Here is a 26,703-nt window from a genome sequence, read left to right as displayed (position 1 = left end):
CACCTGTTGATGGACATCTGGGTTTCTTTTATCTTTCCACTATTGCAATTAATGCTGACATGAACATGTGTGCAAATCCCTCTTTAAGATCCTACTTTTCAATTCTCTTGTGTATATACTCAGAAATGGGATTGCTGGATAGTTCTATTTATAATTTTTTGAGGAACTTCTATACTGTTTTCCATAGGGGCTGCACCATTTTTACATTCCCACCAACAGTGCATGGGACATTAATTTTTCCACATCCTCAACACTTGTTATTTCCTGGTTTGTTTTATTTTAAATAGCTTTCATTCTAATGGGTAAGAGGTGATTTTAATGTGCATTTCTTTGAAGATAGTGAGGTTGAGCACTTTTTCATATGTTTATTTGCAGTTTGGATATCTGTTTCTGTGTCTTTTCATTAACGAATTCATTCATTCACACAGAGAGAATCAAGTCAAAGGGCCAACAGCTCTGAACTCCTCACCATGTAAGGAAAGCCATTCTGGACATGCCAGCCATCATGGAGCTCCAGCCAACACCTTAGGAAGCACAGGGATTCCCTCAGCACCCCCACAGAACCATGAGAAATAATCAGTTTAAGTCATTACATTTACCATGGTTTGTTTTTCAGCAGCAGATAATTGAAATAAGGTTTGTTTATTTTTTAAAAAGATTCATTCAGAAAACATTAACTGCTAAGCACTGAGAAGTAGAGTGATGACTACGATTTAGGCAGATCCTGTAGTCAGGGAGCCACACATTCCAGAGGGGAAAACAGAGAGGAGGCCAGAAGCCATCATACAAAGTGTCAGAAAACAGGCCCCAGGACCCTGCAGAGAACCCTTACCTGAGTAAGGGGCAGGAGAGGGCAGTCTTCTGTTCATTTAAAATATATTTACTCTTGGACTTCCCCAGTGGTCCAGCAGTTAAGAATCCACTTGCAGGGGACATGGGTTCAATCCTTGGTCTGGGAAGATTCCACATGTTGTGGGGCAACTAAGCTCATGCACCATAACTCTAGAGCCCATGAGCCACAACTGCTGAGCCTGTGCATTGCAGCTAGAGAAGGCCTGAGTGCAACAGCAAAGACCCAACACGGCCAAAAATAGAAATAAATACATAATAAAACATAAAAATATATATCTACTCTTAACAGATACATACTACTATATATAAAATAAACAATATAAAATAGATAAAGAAGGACCTATATAGCACTCAATACGCCAGCAAATTTGGAAAACTCAGCAGTGGCCACAGGACTGGAAAAGGTCAGTTTTCACTCCAATCCCAAAGAAAGGCAATGCCAAAGAATGCTCAAACTACCGCACAATTGCACTCATCTCACACGCTAGTAAAGTAATGCTCAAAATTCTCCAAGCCAGGCTTCAGCAATAGGTGAACCATGAACTTCCTGATGTTCAAGCTGGTTTTAGAAAAGGCAGAGGAACCAGAGATCAAATTGCCAACATCCGCTGGATCATAGAAAAAGCAAGAGAGTTCCAGAAAAACATCTACTTCTGCTTTATTGACTATGCCAAAGCCTTTGACTGTGTGGATCACAATAAACTGTGGAAAATTCTGAAAGAGATGGGAATACCAGACCACCTGACCTGCCTCTTGAGAAATTTGTATGCAGGTCAGGAAGCAACAGTTAGAACTGGACATGGAACAACAGACTGGTTCCAAATAGGAAAAGGAGTACGTCAAGGCTGTATATTGTCACCCTGTTTATTTAACTTGTATGCAGAGTACATCATGAGAAACGCTGGACTGGAAGAAACACAAGCTGGAATCAAGATTGCCGGGAGAAATATCAATAACCTCAGATATGCAGATGACACCACCCTTATGGCAGAAAGTGAAGAGGAACTCAAAAGCCTCTTGATGAAAGTGAAAGTGGAGAGTGAAAAAGTTGGCTTAAAGCTCAACATTCCGAAAACGAAGATCATGGCATCCGGTCCCACCACTTCATGGGAAATAGATGGGGAAACAGTGTCAGACTTTATGTTTCTGGACTCCAAAATCACTACAGATGGTGACTGCAGCCATGAAATTAAAAGATGCTTACTCCTTGGAAGGAAAGTTATGACCAACCTAGATAGCATATTCAAAAGCAGAGACATTACTTTGCCAACAAAGGTCTGTCTAGTCAAGGCTATGGTTTTTCCTGTGGTCATGTATGGATGTGAGAGTTGGACTGTGAAGAAGGCTGAGCACTGAAGAATTGATGCTTTTGAACTGTGGTGTTGGAGAAGACTCTTGAGAGTCCCTTGGACTGCAAGGAGATCCAACCAGTCCATTCTGAAGGAGATCAGCCCTGGGATTTCTTTGGAAGGAATGATGATAAAGCTGAAACTTCAGTACTTTGGCCACTTCATGCGAAGAGTTGACTCATTGGAAAAGACTCTGATGCTGGGAGGGATTGGGGGCAGGAGGAGAAGGGGACAACAAAGGATGAGATGGCTGGATGGCATCACTGACTCGATGGACGTGAGTCTGAATGAACTCCAGGAGTTGGTGATGGACATGGAGGCCTGGCGTGCTGCGATTCATGTGGTCGCAAAGAGTCGGACACGACTGAGCGACTGGTCTGATCTGATATAGCACAGGGAACTATACTCCATGTCTTGTAATAACCTATAATGGAGAAGAATATGAAAAAGTATATATGTGTATGAATCACTGTGCTGTACACCTGAAACTAACACAGCATTGTAAATCAACTATACCTCAATCAGAAAAACATATTTACTCTTCAACCCAGATTTATGAGTCAAACACTGTACTTTTTTAAAGTTTATGTGTGTGTTTTAAGATATTCTTCACTTGTTTTTCCCCAAATTATGTAAATTGGGAGTTTATAATAATACAAACTAATGTTGTATTTTTCCATACTTTTCTCTGTTGCTTTTACAAACATAAATACACACACAGAACTTTTCTTTATTTATTTGTCTGCTTTTAATGAGATACAAACACACACACACACACACACACACACACACACATTTAACTTTTCAGTCAACTTGCTTTTAGGAGATGGTCAAAGAGTATGTGTATTTCAATAGCCGTTACCAGTCAACTTTCTTTAAAAGCTACATTAACTCTCATTTCCACCAATAGCGTTTTTATCCTTTATCATATGTGCCAATGTGATAGAGAAAAGTTATCTCCTTTATTTCATTTGCTTTAACTGAATATTGGAGAGGCTTTCCATCTTTTCTCATATCTATTGACTATTTGGATGTGCTCTTTGTGTATTTTCTTTTTTAAAACTTTTTTTAAATTGTCAGTTATCAGCATTGCAACTATTTCCCCAATTTATTGTCAATTTCATTTATGGTCAAATTCATTTTTTTCATATGTTTTAAAAAATAAGGTCAAAGATGCATATCTTTTAAAAATAGAAGTTGAAGTATCTGGCTTTATTTAGAGAGTTCTCTGCACTCCACCAGGTGTTCATGTAGACACCTGTATTAGTTTTCTATTACTACCATAAAAAGCTTCTCACTGAGTTGTCATCTTACAATATGTAGCAGGTCATAAGTCACACACACAGAGGTTTCACCGAGCTGAAATCAAGGCATTGTGAATGCTGCATTCCTTTCTGGAGGCTCTAGGGAGAAACTGTTTGCTTGCTCATTTGAGTTGTTGGCAGAATTTACCTTCTTGCACTACAGGACCTCCATTTCCTTGTTGGTTGTCTACGGAGGCATGTTCTCAGCTTCTAGAGGTCAACCACATTCGTTGCCTCTCTCCTTTCTTCATCTTCAAAGCCATCACTGGCCTGTCAGGTCCTTCTAATGTTCACATTTTCCCCCCTTCTTCTCTGGTCTTCATCTCTCTAATTCAACCAAGAAAGATTCTTCAGTTTTCAAGATCTGTGTGATTGGTCCTATCTGGATAATACGGAATAATTTCCCTCAAGGACCTCAAGGTCCTTAATCATATCTCTGAGGTCCTTTTGCTGTATGAGATAACATATTTATAGGTTCCAGGAATTAGGGTATAGACATCTTTGAGGGGTCATTATTCTTTCTACCACAATATCTAAATGTTATTTTTCTTTATTTTTTAAATAAACCTGAGATTTATTTGTACATATGGTGTGAGAGTACAAGCTTTTAATAGGTTTGATCATCTTTTCATGAAATTATTGGCTCTTCTGTAAATTGCCTATTTAAAACCTAAGCTCATCTTAAGCGTTAACCTAATGTCATTTCATGTCATTTAGTGAGAGCTCTTTGTTTCGGGTAAATATTAATCTTCAGCCTTTTATCTGTCTATCATGATAAAAATAGCCTTTTGTGAACAAAAATAGGCACAATTTTTAACCTCATGAAACTTACATTCAGGGGGAACATAGATGTTAAATTTAGAAGTGAACATTTAATTACAGAGTCACATAAAGTGCTTGAAAAAAGAATAAGCCAGGCTCTATGATAGAGAATTTGGAAGAAATTCATGGAAGTTGTCTGTAAGGTTCACAGAAATTGTCTTATAATGACATGATATTGCAACTAAGACCTGAAAGGTAAAGAGTTATCTAGTAGAAGCATAGAAGACAAGGGTGTTCCTGGAAACTCTCTTCTCATCTCCACCATCCTGTGTGCGGCTGAATTTGCTCCTCGTCATGCCTTTTCACAAGACTTTCAGGATCAAGTGATTCCTGGTCATGAAACAAAAGAATCATCAATCCATTCTTCAATGGATTCGAATGAAAAGGGTAATAAAATCAGGTACAACTCCAAGAGAAGACATAGGAGAAGAACAAGGCTGCATCTATAAGGAACCTTGCCTATGAAGGGGCACACGGTGTCAAAGTTACTTGCCTTTTACCATAGCACTCTGAGAACATCACTACTGTCTGAACAGTTGGCTATGTTTCCCTGGAAGATGATTTTTCTCTTTCTGTTGGTGTTTCTTCTTCGCTAGTGTGTTGGTTTAGTAATAAATCCAGGGATTGGTGGAAAATAAAGTGTTCCTAGCAGAGACAGTAGTGCAAAGATCTTGAGATAGTGTATAAGGCTAATTAAAGACTAATTTTCTATAAATCTGAAGCTGTTTTTATAACAGGGTATTTGTATGGATTAAAGAGATTCAGGTTCATAGAAAGTGGGACTTTTTTTCCTTTAGTATTTTCTGTCAGCTTTATGGAAGTATACTTTATATATAATAAATTTTACCGGTTTAGAGTTTATAATCCAGTGATTTTTAATAAATGTTTGTAGTCCTGTAACTATTTCTATCCCCACAAAAATTTCCTGATATCGTTTTGCAGTCAGTCTGCTTCCCACCCATCCCCAAGCAACTGTTGAACTATAATCTTGTCACTATTAACTTGATTTTTGTAGACTTTCATCTAAGTGTAATTATTCAGAAAGTAGTATTTTTGTCCAGCTTCTGTCATTTAGCATGCTAACTTTGAGATTTTTTTCATATTATATGTTTCGGTAATTGGTTTCCTTTTGACACTGAGTGTATTTATTCCTTTTTATAGGTATACAACATTTATTTATCAATTTACTAAGTGTTGGACATTGGGGTTGTTTCCAGTTTGGCACTGTTATAAACGAAGTTGCCATAAACATTAACTACAAATCTTCATGTGGATAGATGTCTTCACTTCTCTTAGTAAAATCCCTAGGAGTGGGATTGCTGGGTTATATAGTTGGTGTATATTTCACTTGTATTCTGTGACCTTGTTAATATCTCTTATTTGCTATACTGGGAGTCTTTAAAGTAGATTTCTTAGGATTTTCAACATAGATGATCTGTGAATAAAGACAGTTTTCTTTGTTTCCACTCTATATGCTTCTTATTTCTCTTGCCTGTTTCACCGCATAGGACCAACAATTCAGGGTTAGTGGTGAGAGCAGATAACCTTGTCTTGCCCTGATCTCATGGAGAAGCATTCATTCTTTCAGTATTAGGTACACTGACAGCTATAAGTTTTTTTAGTTGCTCCTTATCAAATTGAGGAATTTCCCTTTTGTTCTTAGTTTGCTGAGAGTTTTTGTAATGAATGGATGGTAAATTTCATTAAGTAGTTTTTATGTCTATATCTTTTTTAGTTTTTTGATATAGTGAATTGAATTATATCGGGGTGGGTGTGTGTGTGTGTGCGTGCACACGCGCCACACTGTATGGTTTGTGGGACTTAAGTTCCCAGACCAGGGATTGAACCCAGGACCTCAGCAGTGAGAGTTTGGAGTCCTAACCACTGGACCACCAAGGAATTCCCTACATTTACTTTTCAAATGTTTAACTTTGCATTTTCAGGATGAACCCCACTTGATCTTGGTATAACAGCCTTTTTATTTACTATTGCATTCAATTTGCTTAAATGTTAAGCCTTTTTATATCTAAGATTATTGATTTGTAGTTTTTGTCTGATTCAGTTTTTAAATTTTTTCTCTCATTTGGGTATCAGGGTAATGCTGGCCTCATAAAATAAGTTGAAAGAATTGCCTCCTCTTGTATTTTCTAGAAAAGTTTGTGTAGAATTGTGTAAATACTCTGTGCAAAATGTTTGGTAGAATTCACCACTGAGGCCATCTAGACCCGTAGTTTTCTTTGTGGGATTTTTTTTTTTTAAGCACAAGTTCCATTTCTTTATGAACAGAAGACTATTCAGGTTATATATTCCTTCTTGAGCAAGCTTTGAAAGTTTGTGTCTTTTAGGGAATTTTAAAGGAATTCTATGTTGTTGAATGTACTGGCATAAAGTTGGTTCTAATATTCCCAGAGGGTGAGATGGTTGGATGGCATCACTCAGTGGCATGAATTTGAGCAAACTCCAGGAGACAATGAAGACCAGGGAAGACTGGTGTGCTGCAGTTCATGGGGTTGCAACGAGTCAGACACGACTTAGCAACTGAACAACAATATTCCCTAATGTTCTTTGAATGGCTATAGGATCTGTAGATGTTTCCTCATTCATTTCCAATCATGGTAATTTATGTCATCTCAGGTTTTTTTTTTTTTTTTCTTTTCCTAACCAGTCTGCCTACTGCCTAGAGGTTGATCAGTTACATTAATCTTTTTTAAAAGTGTTTGGTTTCATTGATTTTTCTCTATTGTTTATGTGTGTGTGTGTGTGCTCAGTCATGTCTGACTGTGACCCCATGGACTGTAACCTGCCAGGCTCCTCTGTCCATGGAATTTTTCAGGCAAGAATACTGGAGCAGGTTGCCATTTCCTACTCTAGGGAATCTTCCCAACCCAGGGATGGAATCAGAATCTTTTGCATCCCCTGCACTGACAAGTGGATTCCTTACCATTAGCAACACCTGGGAAGCCCTCCTATAGTTTATACATTTTCTTTCATTGATTTCCACTCTTTATTATTTCCTTCTGCTTACTACGGGTTTAATTTGTTCTTCTATTTTTTTCTAATTTCTGAGGTACAAGTTTAGAGTATTGCTGTTAGACCTTTCTTCTTCCTTTTAAAAATAATTTATAATTTATTTATATTTATTTTATGTATATTTATTTTTGGCTGTGCTGGGTCTTCGTTACTGCGTGTGGGCTTTTCTCCAGTCGCAGCGGGCAGGGCTTACTCTTTCTTGTGGTGTGCAGGCTTTTCACTGTGATGGTTTCTCTTGTTGTGGAGCATAGACTCTAGTGCATGAGAGTGCTTCAGTAATTGCAGCATGTAAGGCTCAGGAGTTGTGGCGCACAGGCTTAGTTACTCCCCAGAATGTAGGATCTTCCCAGACCAGGGATTGAATCTGTGTCCCCTACATTGACATGCAGATTCTTAACCACAGGACCACCAGGGAAGTCCAGGACTTTTCTTCTTTTCCAAGGTAAGAATTTAATGCTATTACTTTCCTTTAAGCACTGCCTTAGCTACATCTACTGCATTATGGTAAATTATACTATTAAATTTCATTCAGGTCAAGATATTTTCTAATTTCCTTTGTGATTTCTCATAAGATCTGTGAGTTATGCTTAATTTCCAGAAATTTTGATGACTTGTCATCTCTGTTGTTGCTGATTTTTGGTTTAATTCTGTTTTGGTCAGAGGACATACTTTGGAAATTTGAATCCTGGAAAATCCCATGGATGGAGGAGCCTGGTAGGCTGCAGTCATGGGGTCGCCAGAGTCGGACACAACTGAGCGACTTCACTTTCACTTTTCACTTTCATGCATTGGAGAAGGAAATGGCAACCCACTCCAGTGTTCTTGCCTGGAGAGTCCCAGGGACGGGGAAGCCTGATGGGCTGCCATCTACAGGGTCGCAGAGTCGGACACGACTGAAGTGACTTAGCAGCAAACATATTAAGAATTACTTTTTTGGTCAGATTATGAGCCAATAATCATATGAAAAGATGACCAAGTCATTATCATACCTGGGCCCTCTTAAATTCACCCCCAATGTTTGACTCATAACTAAAATGTGTCATTTCATTTAATTAAATTTGAACTTGTTTAAATCCGTCATTATGGTGCTCTATGAGGCTTACAATCAGAAGCCAGTAATGGAGGTGAAAGTTCTATTGAATGCCTTGTCCAAGAGTTCAGTACTGTGTATTTTTAGAAGTGAAATGAACGTCTAGGTCATTCTCACTGTCAGGAACTCAGAAGGGGATAAAGAGTATCTTGGTGAGGCCTTGTATTGTGGCTCTAGTATGTACAATGACATGTCTGACTTCGATTTGTTTTGAGGCATCTGTGAAGCCAGAACATTCCCAGAGTTCTTTATCCCCAAAGAGGTGACCTTGAATAAAGAGTTGTTGTTGCTGCCATTGGTTGGACCAAGTGGCTAGACCACTGACTATGGCCTTAATGTCTGAAAAAATGTACAGAAGGGACCAACTGGTGGCTGAGACATCCTTTATTGCTAAGAGAACTGCCAACATTTGGCAAATTGTGTGGACCCTCAGGTCCTATCCTTTATCAGAGGTGTCTGGTGAGGAATGGAGGCAGAGAGAGAAAGCAGACTTCATCAGGGGTGATGGTGGCCCTGTCATCCTCCAAGCATACGAACTGTTCACTCAGCCGATCCTCAGGGGCTGCCCAAGTGACCAGGGGATGTGGGGGAGGGATGACCTCCTCCAGCACTGTGGTGGTCACCCTCCTTCAGGAGGGATTTGCTGCAGGACCAGGTTTGGCTCTGTCCTCTAGATACCATTTTCATTTTATCTAGGAGACATCAACAACCATGCCAAGTTTGTGGATGATTTACTATGTACCAATAGACAGCTAGACTAGACTTGAAGCAGTTGATCAAATGTATAGTTCAATATATGATCAACAATTGTAATAGTGTAACTCTAGAAGGCAATGGGACCCCACTCTAGTACTCTTGCCTGGAAAATCCCATGGGCAGAGGAGCCTGATAGGCCACAGTCCATGGGGTCACGAAGAGCTGGACACGACTGAGCGTCTTCACTTTCACTTTTCACTTTCATGCATTGGAGAAGGAAATGGAAACCCACTCCAGTGTTCTTGCCTGGAGAATCCCAAGGACAGGGGAGCCTGGTGGGCTTCCGTCTCTGGGGTTGCACAGAGTCGGACACGACTGAAGCGACTTAGCAGCAACTTAGCAGCAATAGATAGCTAGAAGAAATAAGGGCCAATGTTTATTGAGTACTAAGCACTACACCATTTTGACTCTTTTATGGCTGTGATTTTTTTTCTATTTTTAAATTCACTTTGTTTCTGTGATCCAGGAAAAGGTCAGGCATTCTCTGCTTAGAGTGGTGAAGGGCAAGGTCTTTGTAGACAGACAGACAGACCAAAGCTTGACTCTTGGCTCTGCCTATACTCACTGTCTTAACTTAGGCACCTTAATCTTTCCTTAACTTGGAAACTCAGCTGATGAGTCTTTGAGGCAAGTACATGAGATAATATATGGAAGTAGTTTAACATAGGGGCTGTCATGTAGTGAGACTGCAGTTAAGTGTTAATGGTCATTTTACTACCCAATTTGCATCTCAGCTGTTCACTTGCTGTGGACCAACCTGAACCTCAGTTTCTTCCTTTGCTATGTGAGGATAATAATAAGCATTTCAGAGTTGTTTTGAGACATAATCCAGTGTCTCACACTACAACACATTTACTCCCAGTGTAACAGAGCAGTACAAACACCAAAGACCCGCCTCCAAATGCATTGTCATAGGACCGCCAACACTCTGGAACTCAAACATTTCTGTAATGTAGCAGCTCCTACAATGCAGCTCAGCACACATTCTTGTCTACACAGTTCCTCTGCATCCCAGACATCATGTTTGTGATCTCAGCCCTGCGTGCTAGGTTGGGGGTGGTATTTCTTTTGCATGACATAGTGGTTGAAAGCTTGCTGTCCTGGAGTCAAATCCTAGGTCTTCCTCTTATTAGCTGTGTGAACTGAGATAAGTCATTTAACTTCTCCAAAAGTCAAATACAAATTAAGGCTAGTTAATGTCTATCATTTCTCAGTGTAACTCCAACCTCTGAGGTTTAGAGGAAAACACAATATGGGATAAGCAAATTAGATTTTTAAAATAAACTTACTGTTTTAATCATAGTTTCTGTCACAAAAAGAAATCTCAATTCTTGGCTCCAAAAAAGGGAGAGGGATGGGTATAGCATGAAGAATTTAATTTAGACCTGAGATGACATTCTCGGCAGCATGGGTCACTCAAAGAAAAGTAATGACCAAGAGGAGAGAAAAGAGGCGGAAGCCACATTAGTAGGATCTCAAAACAAAAGGCAGCTTCACCTAGATGAAATGATTTGAGTATAGTCTTGGGCAGGCAGAAAAGATAGCTAGATCAGTGGTTTCCAAATGTTTCTGATCAGTCCTGTAGGTATATATTTTATATATATATATATATATATATATATATATAGTACCTAAAGTACAATTGTACGTAAAGTACAAGTCTCTGAAGTAAACAGGAGAAATTTGACTAGAATTATCTTTGGCTTGCCTGGAGTTATTGCTTCTCTTTGACAGTAAACCGAAACATGAAGTATGGTTATGCAGTATATTTATAGTGTGTGTGTGTGGATCCATATTATGTGTGTAACACAGAGAGAGAGGAAGAGAGAATATGTACTGGGTCTTTGTGAAGTCTAATGTTTAACTGATCTATTGTATTTCAGTTTTTAAAGTGCTGGTCACAGTCCACTAAATTTTTTGCACCACTCATCCATGAGCCATGACTCACAATTTGAAAACCCTAGACTAGATGATTTCTTTCTATCCATTTTAATATGAGCCCAACAGAGGCTTATTCTCACTCCATATTTGATGTTTCAACATAAATCTTATGGATTTACATAAAGTACAATTCTCTCAAGTAAACAGGAGAAATTTGACTAGAATTACTTTTGGATTGCCTGGGGTTATCGCTTCTCTTTGACAGTAAACCAAAAAAATGAAGCATGGTTATGAAGTCTGATGGCTTGGGTTGAATTCTGGCTCTGCCTCTAGCTGGCCGTCTCACCTGCCTCAGTTTCTTCATCTGTATAACAGAAATAATAATAAATAATAGTAAAAGTAGGAGTAGCAGCGGTAGTACCTGCCTCCTGAGTAACCAGGTAAGACAACACAGGCTTGGGACATAGTAAATGCCCCCAAATATTGGCAACTGTATTATTTATTATTTTTGAATATTCGGTGTTGTTGTCTCACAGCGGAGACCTGAAGACAGCTTAGCCATAAGCAGCACTAAACTAAGGAAAGGAACTGCAGGCAGTAAATTGGCATCTTTGGGAAGTTTCCCATTGGACCTGCCTTACCCTGGACAGACACTAGAGGGTGCTCCACGCTCAGAAAGCCACATATTTCCAGGCCCAGAGACCACTGCCAGTGATGGCTTGCGTGAAGCTAACTTTGCCTTTGAGTCTGGTGATTAACTGTGAAGGAGCTGCTGCATTGGTTCTAAAACAAAGAACTTTGGAGGAAATAGGAGGCACAGCAGTCAGTTGTATCAGGCAGAAATTTAGCTCCCTCAAAATCTAACCAATTGGCTTTTAGCTGGACTGTGACTTTCTGGAAGACTGGGGCAGCATCTTACTCAACCACAAGCCCCAGGGTCTAACACATATAGCGTCTGAAATATTGTGATCACTTTGTAAATATTGGGGCTTCTCTCGTGGCTCAGATGGTAGAGAATCCACCTGCAAAGCAGGAGCCCTGAGTTTGATCCCTGGGTCAGGAAAATCCCCTGGAGAAGGGAGTGGCTACCCACTCCAGGATTCTGCTTGGAGAATTCCTTCGACAGAGGAGCTGGTGGGCTACAGTACATGGGGTTGCAACGAGTCATACACAACTGACTAACACTTTCACACTTTGTAAATATCTGTGAAAAGGCACCATCTGAGACCTGAAAGTGAAAGTGAAAGTGAAGTCGCTCAGAGTAATTATAATTACAAATTGGCAAGTGCTGGTATGTATGACCACTGAGCATTATGAAAGCCTCCAGAAGGCTGATTGGGGCAGATTAGCTGGGATAGCTTCCTTAAATTCGGGAGTCCTGGTCCTCTCTAGAGTACAAAGAAATTCTCTTCCACATTTGGCTTTTGATATTCAAAAACAGCTTTGTGCTCCATTTCCTTCACATCCTTCATGTGGAGTGATTTCCAGGTTTCTTAACCAGTTGATCACTCCCTTCAGAATTGTAAGAAGCAAATAATAGTTTAGGCTCTACTGGGTTCAATAACCTCCTGCTATTCTATACATCATTTAATTATATCTGTATCTCATTTAATTTTCACAACAATCCTATGAGACTAAGGTTATTATCCACACTCTACAGATTAGGATATGGCAGGATTTCATAACTAGCCCAGGTTCACACTATTAGGGAGTGGCAGGGCCAGTGTTTGAACACTGATAATCTAGCTTCAAAAGATGCTTCCTCAGGGAATTCCCTGGTGGTCTGCTGGTTAAGACTTGGCACTTTCACTGCTGTGGGCCTGGCTTTGATCCCTGGTCAAGGAACTAAGATCCCACAAGCAGCCTGGTGTGGCCAAAAAAAAAAAAAAAAAAATGTTCTTTACACTGTGAATCAACTATATTACAATTTAAAAATTTTAAAGATGCTTGTTAAAAATTTCACATAAAAGAATAACAATAATACCTAACAGTATAGAGGGTGCCACATACTCTTCCAAGTGGTTTACATTCGCCAACTCATTTAAGTAGTTTATTCATCACATATATTCAGCTGTCACCATTTTGTTAGTACAAAAATCTTAATACAGAAAAGTAAAGAGAATAATATGATAAACAGCATGCACTTATCACTTGGAATGAAAAAATAGTTAGTGCTAATAGTGTCTAGCCAAAGCAGTCTTGAAAAATAATGAAGTTGGATGGCTTACACTTCCCAATTTCAAAAGCTACAGTAATCAAGGCAATGTGGGCCTGGCAAAAGGATAGATGTATAGATCAATGGACTAGAATTGAGAGTCCGGAAATAAACCCATATACCTAAGGTCAAGGTGTCCAGACTATTCAATGAAGAAAGATCCTTTTTTTCAACAATGGTGCTAGAACAAGTGGATATCCATTTGTTCAAAGTGCGAAGGAATGAATTTGGATCCCTAAATTCCCCATTCTTTCTATAAAAATTAGCTCAAAATAGGTCCAAAACCTAAACATAAGCGCTAAAGTATAAAATGCTTAGGAGATACAGCTATAAATCTTTTTGATTAGGCAGTGGTTTCTAGATATTACATCAAAAGCACAAGAAGAAAAAAATAAACTGGGCTTAATCAAAATTTAAAACTTGTGTGGATTGAGGCACTATCAAGAAAGTTAAAAGACAAGCCACAGCATGGGAAAAAATACTTGCTAATCATAGCTCTGATAAGGGTCTCGTATCCAGAATATATGAAGAGCTCTTACAATGTAACAATGAAAAGACAAATAACCCATTTAAGATTGGGCAAATGATTAGAAGAGGTATTTCTCCATAGAAGATATACGAATGGCCAATAAGCATATGAAAAGACAATATCATTAATCGTCAGGGAAAGGCAGATCACTACAACAGTGTGATACTGCTTCAAACCCAGGAGCATGGCTCTAATCAAAAAGACAGTAAACGGTTAGCAAGGATGCAGGAAATTGGAACCCTCATGTATTGCTAGTGGGAACACAAAATGGTAGAACTACTGTGGAAAACAGTTTAACATGGTCTCAAATGGGTGCTATAAGACCCAGGGACTCCACTCCTAGGCGTATGCCTCAGAGACTGAAAACATAAGATTTATATAAAAATTTGTATATAGATGTTCATAGCAGCATGATTCATAATAGCCAGAAAGTGGGAACAACTCACATGTCAATCAACTGATGACTAGATAAACACAACATGGAATATCATGCAAAGGGATATATACTTCTCCCATGAAAAGGAATAAAGTGCAGGTGCATATACCACATGGATGAACCTTGAAAGAAGTAAAAGAATGCTGTCCCAGAAGCCAGATGCCATGTATTGTGTGATTTTGTTATATTAAATGACCAGATAGGCAAATCCATTGAGATTTGTGATTTCCAGGGGTGAAAGAGAGGCAGCACTGGGGAGTGACTGCTAATGGGCACAGGATTTCTTCAGGGGGATGATGAAAATGTTTTTAAATTAGATAGTGGTGATGGTTGAACAACCTTGTGAATATACTGAAAACCACTGAATTTTACACTTTAAAAGTGGTGGATTTATGGTATGTAAATTATATCTGAATAAGAAAAAAAGAGAAAAATTTATATTCTCATCTCTAGCTCAGTTGTACTCAAACATTCTGGTCACAAACCCGCTCTATATTCTTAACAACTATTGCGGGCCCCCAAGAGCTTTTGTTTATGGGTTTTGTTTTCAGTTTTATGTGTTTATGTTAAACCCATTGACGTTCACCATTAAAACTGAGAAAATTTTAAATATCTGTGAATTCATCTAAAGTAGCATTAATAAACCGTATACATGTTACCACGAGTAATGGTTTTTGAAAAATATATTTTCTGAACCAAAAAAATTAGCAAGAAGAGTGGCATTGTTTTTGCATTTTGGCAAATCTCTTTAATATCTAGCTTAATATAAACCAGGCAGATTCTCATATCTGTTTCTGCATTCAATCTGTTTTAATATGTTGTTTGATGGGAAAAAGCCCTCCAGTTTCACAGATATGTAGTTAGGAGGAGGAGTATTTTATAGCCTTTTAAATAATTGTAGCTATTTTTCTTAGATATCATACCCAAACTGGTCAAGCATTAGTTTCTTGGAGGTCAGTTGCAATGTGGAGTCTGAAATCATATCAACAAACTTTTCATTCTGTTACATTAAAATGCTGACACATTTCATGATTCAATACCGAAATTTCACATTCATTGATATCAACACCAAGCTCATTAGAAAAGTCTAGGTTTGAGGAAGCTATAAGCTCTGGGTGGTAGATCTAAGTTTTCCAAAATATCAATATTTGTTTTAAAATTTGAATCTCATAATTAGCAATGAAAGCTGCCAGTTGTTTTCCTTAAAAGGGAAAGCTCACTTTCTTAAAAAAAAAAAAAAAAAAAATCGGGGCTTTCCTGGTGGCTCAGTGGTAAAGAATCTGCCTCCCAATGCAGGAGACACAGGTTTGATCCCTGATCTGGGAAGATCCCACATGCCGAAACTAAGCCTGTGCACCAAAACTATTGAGCCTGTGCTCTAGAGCCCAGGAGCCACAACTTCTGAAAGCCCACGTGCCCTAGAGCCCGTGTGCTCTGCAGCAAGAGAAGCCACTGCAGAGCAGCCCTCCCACTGCAACTAGAGTGTAGCCCCCACTTCCCACAACTAGGGAAAAGTCCGTGCAACAGTGAGGACCCAGCAGGGCCTAAAGTAAAATACAGGTAAATAAAACTATTTTAAATATCTATCAATACCCAGGTCTGAATTAGCATAGATTTCTCTTTCTGTCAGTCACTCTTTCAAGGAAAAATGGTGTTCCTTTTTTTAAAAGCAGCTAGGTTAGCTCACAGACTAGAACACGTGCTTTTCCTCAAGACAACCGCTGTCCTTCTATGTACAACTACTTATTTCTGTATTCAGGGGATTGAGTTTTAGTAAACCTACTCATTTTTATTGCTTCATCAAGCACATCCTTAAATGAAACTGGCTTTTTTTTTTTGTCTTGTTCTTACTGTCAGTTTGTGGTGGTGAAGAATGCATGACTTCCTGTATAATTTGGTGCCATGGCAGCTTTACCATCATTGTAAGTGATGTCGATGTCAGTGTGGGGAGAAGACAAATTATGACTCACTGTTTGACTTCGTGAGCCCCCTGGAAGTGTCTAGAGTCCCCCAGGAGTCTTCGGACTAGACTTTGCGAACCACTGCTCTTGTTCATTCTTTCATTCAAACATTTTAATGGAATACTTGGTATGTGCTAGGCCCTAGGGCCACAGAGGGACACAAGCCAAGGCCTTGCATTCTCATGGGGAGACCCATAAATAAACAAAGTTTCAGGTGATGGTAACACAAACATGAAAGAGTATCATTGAGGAAGGGGACAATACTAGACGTCTCTGGGTGACATTTGAGTGGTGACCTAATTGGTTACGAGCGTCTGGGTGTCCTTGTCAGAATGCAGTGCTCAAGGGGCAGAAGACGTAGCGCTTGCATTGCTCTAATCCTATAGAAAAGCCATCGCCCCTCTGTGTCTGCACATCACACTTTACTAAGAAAGCATCCCATCCAAGACACTGGGTTGGAAAGGATCTGTGTTCTGATCCCATCTTTTTCTTTTGCTAGGGATCAAACCCATCCTCCTGCAGTGGAAGCTGGAAGCACAGAGTCAACCCATGGACCGCCAGGGAAGTCTGCTGTTCCCATCTTCATCAAACTCTTCTCTTCACCTCTTTGAGCTTCAAATTCCAAGTCCTTACTTGAAAATAGCATGGTAGTAACTCCCCAGCCCACCTTATTACCATATGGTGGTAGTAGTTGTTTAGTTGCTAAATTGTGTCCGACTCTTTGTGACCCCATGGACTGCAGCCTACCAGGCTCCTCTGTCCATGGGATTTTCCAGGCGAGAGTACTGGATTGGGGTGCCAGTGCCATTTCCTCTCCAGGGGATCTTCCCAACACAGGGATCAAACCCAAGTCTCTTGGATTTCCTGCTTGGCAGGAAATCTTCCCGGGCTTTCCTGGGAAGCCACACCTTGTAGTAAGAGTGGAATTCAAATGACCTAAGAATGTGCTGGACAGTCCTTTATCCAGTGTATTGAATAAATGTGTTACCTACTCAGTCAGACTCAGTTACCTTCACCGGCAAGGAGCGGGGCTGCAGGCTCTAACCCTGAGCACAGATCAGCTCGGTCAGCTCCTCCCCCAGTGGCCTCTCCTTTTTCACAGGAATCTTAGTTGAGTCATATCTCTTCTATTCCAAATGGGGATTAAAAAACAAATACTTACTTTTATTTATTTATTTGTTTGGTTGCCCTGGGTCTTAGTTGTGGTTTGAGAACGTAGCTGTGGCATGTGGAATCTAGTTCCCTGACCAGGGATTGAACCAGAACGCCCTGCATTGGGAGCGAGGAATCTTAACCACTGGACCACCAGGGAAGTCCCCAAATGGGGATTCTTTCTTCGGAGAGAATCTGATAAAAGACTTGACTTCAATCCTAATTTTTGAAAACATCTCATTCCTTTCTACAGGCTCTCCCATTCTTCTTCCTTTCCTAGCTTGTTGAAATCTTATAAAATTTTGCCTCCTAAGTCAGTAGATTTGTATTGCTAACAAGCCTGTCTTCTATGTTTTTATTCAAGTTATGGAATAAAATGCCAAGCCTTGCATAGGACACTTAAGACCCTCCCCAGCAACACACATACACACAAACACACACACACACACACACACACACACCCCCTCATCCTCCAGATTGCTACTGAGCTGGTGTTGTGTTGTTTTACCAACTTCATATTATTACGTGGCCATAATGTCATATCTCTGGGCTTCCCCAGTGAAGCAGTGGTAAAGAGCTCCTGCAGGAGCCATAGGAGATGCGAGTTCGATCCCTGTATCAGGAAGGTCCCCTGGAGGGCAGGGAAACCCACTCCAGTATTCTTGTCTGGAGAATCCCATGGACAGAGGACCCTGGTGGGCTACAGTCCATAGGATCACAAAGAGTTGGACACTGAGAGAGTCATTTCCTAGGCAGGTTGATAGGGAGTCTAGGGGTCCCCGAGGAGAGAGGGGTCTGGAATTCTTAAGGAGGAAAAAAGGACAAACTTTTTTTCTTTCTCCACATTCCTTAGGATTATATACCAATAATGTATCCTGCCTAAGGACAGTCTTTGGATTCAACCTTCTGTTATTTTAAAATGTTAATTATGGGAGTATACCTGGTCTTTACAAGGATGTATCTTGCCTGAGGACAGTGTTATCTTAAAATGTAAATTATGGGAGTAGGTCGGAGGAGGTCTTTACAACCTCCAGACATTCTTTGGATTATATAACCTCATTATTAACACTAGCAAGGGGGTACTCTTTCTGCCCCCTTCTGATGCCTATGTCAGAAGCTTTCTCTATCTCCTTTATACTTTAATAAAACTTTACTACACAAAAGCTCTGAGCGATCAAGCCTCGTCTCTGGCCCCGGATTGAATTCTTCTCCTCCGGGGGCCAAGAATCCCGGTGTATTCGCGTGATTCAACAACAACCTTTCAACACGACTGAAGTGACCTAGCACGCATGCACATGTCTTATCTCCAGCTGGTTCCCTGGCTGTGTATGATATTTGGCTGCCTTGCAAACAAGGTCTCCTGCAGATTGCTCTCCCAAGGGCTTCTCTTAGATTAAGAAATGCATGTGACTCTATTAAGATACGCTGTTTACCTGGGTTCTTAGAGTGTTTAACTCACTTCATTTTGCACAGAGCGAATGGAGATGCGGAGCCACATAGGGACTAAAAGCTGAGAATACTAAAACTTTTTACTCATTGTGTAGCCGTTCGGGCCAAGGAAAGCGGAGAGCCAGGAGGCAGAGGGTGGGATGGAGTGGGGAGGAGCCGGAGAGCCCACCTGGCGACCTGCAGGCCTGAGGAGCGGTCAGTACGCTCGCTCCGCAGGGTTAATCTCTTCCGGCCCGCACTGGGGGCCGCGCGGGTGATGCCTGGAGGGGGACAAGAAGCGGCTGCCACCAGTGTCCCTCAGACGAAGAGCAAGTAGGGTTTGGCCCAGAGGCTCGGGTTCATCCCAGGGGCGCCCTAGGCTCAGACGCCCGGCGTCTTAAGCGGGGCGCGCCGGGCTACTCCAAGACCCCAAACCGAATGGGGCGCTACGCGGCAAAGTGAGGCTCCGAGGAGGCCCGCGGTGGCGGTTCTTTCCCAAGGCAGGGAAAATCCTTAGCTCTGACCCCTTTTGGTCAAAAGCTGAGTGAGCGACGGGGCCGATGCGACGTTACCTAGGGGACCCAGGCCGGCACAAAGGTCCCGAGGTGCCGCCGCTTCTTCAGGCTGCTGCGTTGTTCCGAGAAAGACGGCGTGGTCCCCGGGGCTTCTGCCTGTGCAGTGGGCGCCCTTCAGTTCAGTTCAGTCAGTCGCTCAGTCGTGTCCGACTTTTTGCGTCCCCATTGACTGCAGTACGCCAGGCCTCCCTGTCCAGCGCCCTTCGGGTGGGTCCAACCGCAGGCTCCGGGAGCTGAGCCGCTGGCCTCCGTCCCTTGGGCGGCCGGCAGGGGGCGGTGTTTGGCCACAGGTGAGCAGACCCAGCCGGACACTGAATGTAGTTCCTCTGGTTGGGTCTTGCCGCTACCGGTCTGTCTGGACTTGTTCACCGACCATTACCTGGGTTCTTGCCTACACATACCCCACATCTCTCCTGGTTCTCTCAGGCTGCCCCCCGCCCCCCAGTAAAGATGCCTGCACCCCTCCAGAAACGTATTAATACAACACTCGTTCCATGGATAATTCTTCTTGGTCTAATGTCAGACAGTGGTCTAAATTAGAAAGAGGAGGTGGCCTGGTTCAAGTTCCTGATCTGCCAATTGTCATCTGTGTGACCATGGACAAATTACTTTATGGGTCAAGTTTCTCATCCTCAAAACAGACTAATAACAAAAGAGATGGGAATCCCGGACCACCTGACCTGCCTCCTGAGAAACCTGTATGCAGGTCAGGAAACAACAGTTAGAACTGGACATGGAAAAACAGACTGGTTCCAAATAGTAAAAGGAGTACGTCAAGGCTGTATATTGTCACCCTGCTTATTTAACTTATATGCAGAGTACATCATGAGAAACACTGGGCTGGAAGAAGCACAAGCTGGAATCAAGATTGCTGGGAGAAATATCAATAACCTCAGATATGCAGATGACACCACCATTATGGCAGAAAGTGAAGAGGAACTAAAGAGCCTCCTGATGAAAGTGAAAGAGGAGAGTGAAAAAGTTGGCTTAAAGCTCAACATTCAGAAAACTAAGATCATGGCATCTGGTCTCATCACTTTGTGGGAAACAGATGGGGAAACAGTGGAAACAGTGTCAGACTTTATCTTTTGGGGCTCCAAAATCACGCAGATGGTGATTGCAGCCATGAAATTAAAAGACGCTTACTCCTTGGAAGGAAAGTTATGACCAACCTAGATAGCATATTAAAAAGCAGAGATATTACTTTGCCAACAAAGGTCCATCGAGTCAAGGCTATGGTTTTTCCAGTGGTCATGTATGGATGTGAGAGTTGGACTGTGAAGAAAGCTGAGTGCCGAAGAATTGATGCTTTTGAACTGTGGTGTTGGAGAAGACTCTTGAGAGTCCCTTGGACTGCAAGGAGATCCAACCAGTCCATTCTAAAGGAGATCAGTCCTGGGTGTGCATTGGAGGGACTGATGCTGAAGCTGAAACTCCAATACTTTGGCCACCTCATGTGAAGAGTTGACTCATTGGGAAAGACCCTGATGCTGGGAGGGATTGGGGGCAGGAGGAGAAGGGGATGACAGAGGATGAGATGGCTGGATGGCATCACCGACTCGATGGACATGAGTTTGGGTAAACTCTGGGAGTTGGTGATGGACAGGGAGGCCTGGCGTGCTGCGATTCATGGGGTCACAAAGAGTCGGACACGACTGAGCGACTGAACTGAACTGAATTGAACTGAATATCTGTCGTGCAATCTGCCAATGTTGTTGTTCAGTCACTAAGTTGTGTCCGACTCTTTGCGACCCCATGGACTGCAGGATACCAGGTTTCCCTGCCCTTCACCATCTCCCAGAGCTTGCTCAAGCTCATGTCCATTGAGTTGGTGATGCCATCCAACCATCTTGTCCTTTGTCGTCCCCTTCTTCTCCTGCCTTCAGTCTTTTCCAACATCAGGGTCTTTTCTAATGAGTCAGCTGTTTGCATCAGGTGGCCAAAGTATTGGAGCTTCTGCTTCAGCATCAGTCCTTCCAATGAATTCTAACCATTGATTTCCTTTAGGATTGACTAGTTTGATCTCCTTGCAGGCCAAGGGACTCTCAAGAGTATTCTCCAGCATCACAATTCAAAAGCATCAATTCTTCAGCGTTCAGCTTTCTTTATGATCCACTTCTCACATCTATACATGACTACTGGAAAAACCATAGCTTGGACTGTACAGACCTTTGTTGACAAAGTAATGTCTCTGCTTTCTAATATACTGTCTAGGTTTGTCATAGCTTTTCTTTCAAGGAGCAAACATCTTTAAATTTCATGGCTGCAGTTACCATCTGCAGTGATTTTGGAGCCCAAGAAAATATCGTCTGTCACTGCTTTCATTGTTTCCCCATCTATTTGCCATGAAGTGATGGGATCAGATGCCATGCTCTTAGTTTTTTGAATGTTGAATTTTAACCCAGCTTTCTCACTCTCCTCTTTCATTTTCATCAGGAGGCATTAGTGCCTCTTCACTTTCTGCCATAAGGGTGGTGACATCTGCATATCTGAGGTTATTGATATTTTTCCCTGCAATCTTGATTCCAGCTTGTGCTTTATCCAGCCTAGCATTTTGCATGATGTACTCTGCATATAAGTTAAATAAGCAGGGTTACAGTATACAGCCTTGATGTACTCCTTTTCCAATTTGGAACCAGTCCATTGTTTCATGTCTGGTTCTAACTGCTGCTTCTTGACCTGTATACAGGTTTCTCAGGAGACAAGTAAGGTGGTCTGGTATTTCCATCTCTCTACACAAGGCTTTGGCATAGTCAATAAAGCAGAAGTAGATGTTTTTCTGGAACTCTCTTGCTTTTTCTGTGATCCAATGGATGTTGGCAATTTGATCTCTGGTTCCTCTGCCTTTTCTAAATCCAGCTTGAACATCTGGAATTTCATGGTTCACGTGCTGTTGAAGCCTGACTTGGAGAATTTTGAGCATTACTTTGCTAGTGTGTGAAATGAGTGCAATCATGCAATAACTTGAACATTCTTTGGCATTGCCTTTCTTTGGGATTAGAATGAAAACTGATCTTTCCAGTTTTGTGGCCACTGCTGAGTTTTCCAAATTTCCTGGCATATTGAGTGCAGCATTTTCACAGCATCATCTTTTAGGATTTGAAATAGCTCAGCTGGAATCCCATCACCTCACTAGCTTTGTTTGTAGTGATGCTTCCTAAGGCCCACTTGACTTCACACTCCAGAACGTCTGGCTCTAGATGAGTGATCACACCATGTGGTTATCTGGGTCATTAAGATCTTTTTTGTATAGTTCTTCTATGTATTCTTGCCCCCTCTTCTTAATATCTTCTGCTTCTGTTAGGTCCATACCATTTCTGTCCTTTATTGTGCTCATCTTTGCATGAAATGTTTCCTCAGTAGCTCTAATTTTCTTGAAGAGATCTCTAATCTTTCCCATTCTATTGTTTTCCTCTATTTATTTGCATTATTCACTGAGGAAGGCTTTCTTATCTCTCCTTGCTATTCTTTGGAACTCTGTATTCAGATGGGTAATATCTTTCTTTTTCTCCTTTGCCTTTTGCCTCTCTTCTTTTCTCAGCTATCTATAAAGCCCCCTCAGACAACTATTTTGCCTTTTTGCATTTCTTTTTCTTGCTATATGGTATGTATATTATCAGCTCAGGGATTAAGATGAGAAACTGATTCTGCGAGGAAGCTACAGGAGTAGCAGAGTGACATTTGAACCCAAAGCTGGCCCTTTCTACCATGTTACCCTGCCTTGCAGGGCTGCATTGAGGATTCAAATGTGAAAATGTTATTATTATTTTCTTCAGACAGTTTGACCTGGGTCCTGGTGGGTTTTCTCTCTTACTAAGAAGGGAAGTAGGGAAAGTTATTTTTCAAGTGTTAGACATGTCCCAATTAGCCCACTAGAACACGAGTTCCAGAAGGATAGGGCCCTCATCTGTCTTGCTCACCGCTCTGAGTCTGTTCTCAACATACTTCCTGATGCACAATAAATGTGAAGGAATATAAAAAGTTGTATTCTTCCCACATTCATTCCAAGACGGATCCTGACATGGAGCCATTTTTCACACCAACCATTCAATTACCAGGTAAGTGACACTAATTACTAGCTCTAATGGCCACTATCTAATTTAATTAAAGAGAAATATCGGATCTCCTGAAACTCCTGTCATCCTCCCATTATCTAAGTCACGGGGATTCAATAAGTCTTCTTATTAGTGTGTTCACAAGAGAAATTAAGTGAATCAGCTTAATGATTCACCTCAGTGACTTACGACACTGAGAACAGGTGTGGAGAAATGACATGTGATGAACTGAAGTCTCTGAGAAAATGTGGTGGGCTTGAGGCTCCCAGTGTCCCAGGAATACTCTCCCAGGTGGCTCCAGGCTTTGGGCCACCCTCCACCCTCAGTCTGGTCTCCATCCTCAGTCTGCTTCAACAGTCTACTTGCCTGGCCCAAAGCATTTTTGAGGAGCTTCATGCTGTTGGTGCTGATCAGGCCCTTAGGCCTCAAGTACCAAATCCTAGGACAGATCTGTGAATACTGACCAACAAGAGGGCAACAGCAAGTGGGGAGAGCAGAGGCAGACTTCATTCCAAAATCAGGCATGGGGGACTTCACTGATCTTAGTCCAGTGGTTACAAATCTGCCTTCCAGTGTAAGGGATGCAGGTTCAATTCCTGGTTGGGGCACTAAGATCCCACATGCCACAGGGCAACTGAGCCCATGTGCTGCAACTACGGAGCCCAGGCGCCTCAAGTAGAGAGCCCATGTGCCAATCCTGCCTGCTGCAACCAAGAACCCCTCTCATTATGCAGCCAAAAATATATATTTTTGGCTGAATTTGGCTGAAAATACATTAAAATAAATATTTTAAAAATATAAACAAATAGTCACAGGCTCTGAGAAGGAAATTGGAAAGTAAAACAAGTTGTCTACACTGACTCTGTTAAATTTCATTAAAAAAAAAAAGAAAAACAGGGACTTCCCTCGTGGTCCAGTGATTGGGAATCAGCCTTCCAATATGGGGGACACAAGTTCAATCCCTGGTCAGGGAACTAAGATCCCACATGCTGCGAGGCAACTAACCCATGCATGCCAGCAACTAAGGCCTGATGCAGCCAAAAATTAATACAAAGAAATACATTTTAAACAACGTAGAATAATCAAAATCCATAGGACTTTCTGGCAGTGATATAGTAGAACAAAGACCTGGATTTGAGTCATGAATCAAATTAGCCTTTCATCTCCAGTTATCTCAACTTTAAATGAAGGCATGTGATATATAATCAGAAATATGTATTTGGTCTTCTGGCACAAAGCTCCTAGAGCTTTTGGAATGTCCTGTAACGAGAGCGAGAAAGAGACTATTTGTTATGTTAATGAGCTGACTTTTGGTCCTCACTCCAGGATGGGGCTGATTGCCAACAGAGCCAACCATTGGATTAGAGGTTTGGACTTTTCAGCCCCATCCCCCAACCTCTAGGAAGGGGAGAGGCGTTTGAGATTGAGTTCAATCAGCAGTGCTGAATCCCTCTTGCCCATGTAATGAAGGCCGCCATAAAACCCCCAAAAAGACTGGGTTCAGAGAGCTTCCAGGTTGGTGACAATGTGGAGATGTGAGAATGGCATGTTCAGAGCGCTGTGCCCTTTCCCCATGCTGTCCTCTGGCTGTTCCTGAGTTACATCCTTTTGTAATAAACCTGTGATCTAGTAGGTAAAGTGCTTCTTTGAGTTCTGTGAGCCACTCTCAAAAGTTAATCGAACACAAAGAGAGAGGCATGTAAACCACTGATTAATAAACTGTGGGTCAGAGACACAGGTGATAACCTGGGTTTTCAACTCTTATCTGAGTTGTGGAGGATCCCAGTGTGAACCCCGAACTGTGGAATCTCTTGCTGTCTCCAAGTTCAGTTCAGTTCAGTCACTCAGTTGTGTCCGACTCTTTGCAACCTCATGGACTGCAGCACACCAGGCTTTGCTGTCCATCACCAACTCCCAGAACTTGCTCAAACTCATGTCCATGGAATCAGTGATGCCATCCAACCATCTCATCCTCTGTTGTTCCCTTTTCCTCTTGCCGTCAATCTTTCCCAGCATCAGGGTCTTTTCCAATGAGTCAGTTCTTCACATCAGGTGGCCAAAGTATTGGAGTTTCAGCTTCAGCATCAGTCCTTCCAATGAATATTCAGGACTGATTTCCTTTAGGATGAACTGGTTGGATCTCTTTGCAGTCCAAGGGGCTCCAAGTACAGAGTGCCAGAATTCAGTTGAATGCTAGATCACCCAGCTAGTATACTGAGAATTGCTTGGTTGTATGGGGGAAATTCTACACACACAATCGGAATTGGGTTCAGAATACAAAACAGGGCAGTATTTTCTCCCTACTCCTCTGAACTTCCTTTTATTTCAGTCGTTAAGTCTTCTTCTTTTGCTCTCTCCTTAACCTTTGGTAGATTCCATCCCCAGCCTTCTTTCTTCCCCTACACCCTCTCTTTGCAAAGTGTTGCTGTTATTCAGTCTCCAAGTCATGCCTCACTCTTTGTGACCCTATGGATTTTAGTGAGACAGGCTTCCCTGTCCTTCACTATCTCCCGGAGTTTGCCCAGACTCATGTCCATTGAGTTGGTGTCCAACCATTTCACCCTCTGACACTCCCTTCTCCTCCTGCCTTCAATCTTTCCCAGCTCAGAGTCTTTTCCAATGAGTTGGCTCTTCACACCATGTGGCCAAAGTATTGGAGCTTCAGCTTCAGCATCAGTCTTTCTAATGAATATTCAGAGTTGATTTCCTTTAGAATTGACTAGTTTGATCTACTTGCAGTTCAAGGGACTCTCAAGAGTCTTCTCCAGCACCACAGTTCGAAAGCATCAATTCTTTGGTACTCAGCCTTCTTTATGGTCCAACTCTTACATCCATACATGGCTACTGGAAAAACCATGTGTGTGTGTCACTCAGTCGTGTCTGACTCTTTGTGACCCCATGGACTGTAGTCAGCCATGGGATCTCCCAGGCAAGAATACTGGAGTGGGTTACCATTTCCTTCTCCAGGAGATCTTCTCCACTCAGGGATTGAACCTGGGTCTTCTACATCGTAGACAGATTCTTTACCATCTGAACCACCAGGAAAGCCCAGATAAACCATAGCTTTGACTATACAGACCTTTGAAGGCAAAGTGATGTTTCTACCTTTTAATATGCTGTCTAGGTTTGTCACAGCTTTCCTTCCAAAGAGCGAGCATCTTTTAATTTCTTTGCTGCAGTCATCATCCTCAGTCATTTTGGAACCCAAGAAAATAAAATCTGTCACTGTTTCCACTTTTTCCCTTTCTGTTTGCCATGAAGTGATGGG

Source organism: Bos taurus, chromosome 19 (assembly GCF_002263795.3).
Source record: "Bos taurus isolate L1 Dominette 01449 registration number 42190680 breed Hereford chromosome 19, ARS-UCD2.0, whole genome shotgun sequence".
Taxonomy (NCBI): Eukaryota; Metazoa; Chordata; class Mammalia; order Artiodactyla; family Bovidae; genus Bos; species Bos taurus.
The sequence above is the reverse complement of the archived record's forward strand: the minus strand, read 5'-3'. Positions refer to the sequence as shown.